General features: G+C 36.2%; 1 pseudogene; it reads right to left on the reverse strand.

The window, feature by feature from the left end:
* Positions 1-6: 6 nt before the first annotated feature.
* On the reverse strand, positions 7-125 carry LOC112479825 (annotated as a pseudogene).
* Positions 126-4,446: the final 4,321 nt, after the last annotated feature.

Raw genomic sequence — 4,446 nt, forward strand, 5'->3', positions numbered from 1 at the left:
TTTTCTACACTACAGCACCTGGTCTTCCTAGGTGGTCTCCCATCCAAGTACTAACCAGTCCCAACCCTGCTTAGCTTCCGAGATCAAATGGGATTGGGCTTGTTCAGAGTAGCATGGCCATAGACCCTTTTTCTTCTTAAAGAAGTCCCTTAACATTTCTGGTAATCAGGTTTGGTGGTTATGAACTCCTTTGGCTTTTTCTTTCTGGAAAGCTCTTTATTTGTCCTTCAATTCTAAATGATAGCTTTGCTGAGTAGAGTAATCTTGGTTGTAGGTTCTTACTTTTTATCACTTTGAATATTTCATTCCAATCCCTTCTGGCCTACAAAGTTTCTGTTGAGAAAGCAGATGATGCTCTTTTGGGAGCTCCCATGTAGGTAACTAACTGCTTTTCTCTGCTGCTTTTAAAATTCTCTCTCTGTCTTTAACCTTTGACATTTTAATTATGATGTGTCTTGGCGTATCCCTCTTTGCGTTCATCTTGTTTGGAACTCTCTGTGCTTTCTGGGCTTGTATGTCTATTTCCTTTGCCAGGTTAAGGAAGCTTTTTATTATTTCTTGAAACAGGTTTTCAATTTCTTGCTCTTTCACTTCTCTTTCTGATATCCCTATGATGAGAATGTTGATAGGCTTGATGTAGTCTCAGAGAACCCTTAAACTATCTTTGTTTTTTGGATTCTTTTTTCTTTTTGCTGTTTTGACTGGGTGTTTTATGCTACCTTATCTTCTAAATCACTGAATTAATCCTTTGCTTCATCTTATCTACTGTCGATTCCCTCTAATGTATTTTTCATTTTAGTTATTGTAGTCCTCTTTCTGACTTTTTTTTAAAATGTTTTCTGTTTCCATTGTTATGTTTTCTATCTCTTTGTTAAAGTTCTCACTATCATTGAGCATCCTTATAACCAGTGTTTTGAACTCTGCCTCTGGTAGATTGCTTGTTTCCATTTTGTTGAGTTCTTTTTCTGGAGCTCTGTTTTGTTCGCTCATTTAGGACATGTTTCTTTGTCTCCTTATTTTGGTTTCCTCCCTGTGTTTGTTTCAGTGTATTAGGTAGAGCTTCTATGTCTCCTGGTCTTATATAATAGATATCCTATGGAACCCAGTGGCACAGTCTCCCTAGTCACCTTTGCCAGGTGCTCCAAGTATGTCCCTTGTGTGGGTTATGTATGCTTTTCTGTTGTAGTTGAGCCTTGATTGCTGTTTGCATGTCAATGGAAGGGATTGATAGGCTGAATGGTTGTTAAGGACTGGCCATGACTACAGTGGAGGAACTTTTATGCAAGGGTTGACCCTCCAGAGCAGAATTCACTTTAGCAGGACTCTGGTGCCTTCCCGGCCTGTCCTTTAAGTGTGTCATTTGTGGAGGTGGTTGGGTGGTGCTCTTGTGTTGTCTGAAGCTGATCACTGGGTATATTGGTTCTGGGGCCTCTTGAAAGGGGCTCTGTTACAGACCAAGTTCAGCTGCTGTCTGTACTCTACCCGGGGCCACTTGGTATGAGCTACAAAGTGATCTGCAGATGATTGCCACTTGGGCTGGAATGGACTGAGAGATGCCTAGGAGAGGCTAAACTGTGATCTAAGGCTGGCTGCTGCTAGTGCTGGGCTTAGGACTGCTTAGCAAGAGGTACAGGGCACATCAAGTTCAGATGCTGCTTGTTTGAGGTTTGTGAACCTTTGAGAGATTTTAGGAAAGTGCACAGCACAAGCCAAGACAGGCTGTTTATATGGAAAAGCCACTGGACGTGGATCGGGTGGGCCCACAAGTCGGGTGAGATGGGATCTCATGGAATCACCAGCGCTGGGCGAAAAGTGTTAGCTAGGTTGACCAGGACTCAGATATGGTGCCCTTCTGCACATGTAGGATGGATGGGGGCAGGGCTCAACAAAGAAATAATGGCTTCTGCCAGAAATTTTCTCTAGGAGAAAGCTGTTCCTCCAGCTCTCACCTTGAAGCCAAACAGTTCAGTTTCTCCTCATATATCTCTGTTGACTTTGAGCTATTATCCTAGTGCTGGAGCTCAGATCAGGTGAGTCTATCAGTGAGTAAGTCCATGTGTAGACCCTTTAAAAGGAACTCCTTGGACTCCAGCAGCCCTCCATCTCACTCAGCCACAATTTCCACTGGCTTTCAAAGACAGAATTTATGAGGACTTATCTCCATAGCGTTGGAATCCTTGGCTGGGGAGCCTTATGTGAGGTTAGGATCCTTCACGCTTCAAGGGGGACTTCCGCAGTTGAGATATTTCTCCCAGTTTTTAACTGCCACATTTGGGTGTGGTAGTAGCCCATTTCATGGCTTTGCCCCTCCTACCAAACTCAAGGTGGCTTCTTCTGTATGTCCTTAGTTATAGGGCTTCGGCTAGATTTCAGGCGATTGTCAGTGATGGTTGTTCTGTAGTTTAGTTGTAATTTTGATGTGGTCATGGTAGGAGGTGAGCACAGGTTTACCACCATCTTGACTGGAAGCTCTTCTTTTTATATTTTTATTTAGTTACCCCAAATTTCTATTTAGTTATTATTTTTAAAATAATCCTTTTAACTCCCTTGTTTTACAGACATAAATGATCTTATTAGGATTTGCATTTTAAAAAATTAAATGTGACATACATATAAATTAACAAATGATGAACATGTAAACATGTAAATAATACTAACCCAAGAACTTATTTTGGGGAATTTCGAAATCTCCAATGTGTCTATCCTTTGTCTCTCTACCATAACACCATTCTCCAAAAATTAATCATCCTTTTATTTTGCTTATAACTTTGTCAATATTTTTTAGTTTTGCAATTTTTGAAATTTTACATAAAGTGCTGATATGTTTGTTATTTTGCCACTGGTTTTTAAAATTATAATAAACTTTCTTCTATGTGATACAAAAAGCTGTAGTTCACTCATTTCACTATCCTAGAGAATTTTATTGTATAAATGTCATTAATATGTACTTTATCCATTTCTATGGACATTTGTTTTGTTTTTAGTATTTTGCATTTATATAATGCTGTTATAAAAAATTGTGTTTCCAATAAAATTTTTAGGCACGTATAGAGCATTGTTTTGGCTTTTCATTTGTTCAAATATCCATATTTTCATTAAACTCATATCAAATATCAATAGGCATTTTGGAACCAATTAGAAGAATTTAATATTATTACAAACTATGTGACCATTATTTTAAATTGTATCCAAAATGAATTATATCTGGTTCACAAATATAACGAGACTTTATTCACTGAAAGTAAATTGTAGAATTTAAAACTCTATAAAATATTTAATGAAAAATCTAAAGCAATTTTGTGTATTTAAAAAAAATGATTTTATTTTTCCTGAATTTAGCGCTAGGTTTCACAAATAAATTGAGTGCTAATTAAGATCCAGGTTTAACTACCTATGTCTATTTCTTTTCTGCATCCTTGTTTTTAGAGTCTATAAATAGCTTTGGAACTCTACCTATCCCTAAATTAAGTGATTATAGTAAAATATAACTCTTTAAAAAAATTTTCCCCTTTTGAATGTCATGATACTTTAATGGTACTTTCTATTGGGAATACAAGTAGCTTACTTTGTATTTATTGTTAAACTGAAGTAGTGCTTTTTCTTTAGCTAAATAGTAAGTCTGTAGTATATTCGGGACCAATGTCTATATTCTTAGTAGATTTTAAATAGTGGACCACTGATTTTGGAACATGAAGAAAAAAGCAAGTTGACATATTATTACATGTCCAATAGAAACATAGATGAAAAATAAAACATGTCCAGTAAATAAATAGACAAATGTTTGAACAATTTATAATGTGAGAAGTGTAGACAGTGCAATCTAGGTTATAGCATGAATTTTGACCAGTCACACCTGAGATGAGCCTTGGCCTTCTGCTTAAAGGATGCATGAAGTGGTGCAAATTACTAAACCTCTTTGAATTGAATAGCTTTAGCTATAAAATGGGGATAAAAATAGCACCTACTTCATATAGTTCTGGAATTAAGTAAGATTATACACCAAATGCTCATTGTACTGTCTGTCATCTGTAAGTACTAAATACATGTTAGCTCTTATTAAGAGCAATTCTAGGCAAAAATGTCACCCCCTCATGCGGTATAGTGAAAACAGAACAGTCCAATATCACTGTATCAGTGAAAATAAATCCACTCCTGTGGTATAACCATGACAATAACTTTCAAAAGTTATAAAATTATTAGAGAATATTTTTATGAATTATAACATGTCTAGATATTTGTTTTAAGGAGAGAATCTTAAAATTGGAAAAATTTGCATGCAAAGATGTTTTCTGTAGCAGAGTATCAGAAATAACTGGATAGTAAATCCATTTAACTGGATACAATATTTTGTAACCATTAACAGTGACAATTATAAAGGTGATGATAAGACATAAAATGCTGATAGCAGAATTAAAAAAATTAGATAAGAAATTTGTGTGTATCTAT

Source organism: Pteropus alecto, unplaced genomic scaffold (genome assembly GCF_000325575.1).
Source record: "Pteropus alecto unplaced genomic scaffold, ASM32557v1 scaffold21, whole genome shotgun sequence".
NCBI lineage: Eukaryota > Metazoa > Chordata > Mammalia > Chiroptera > Pteropodidae > Pteropus > Pteropus alecto.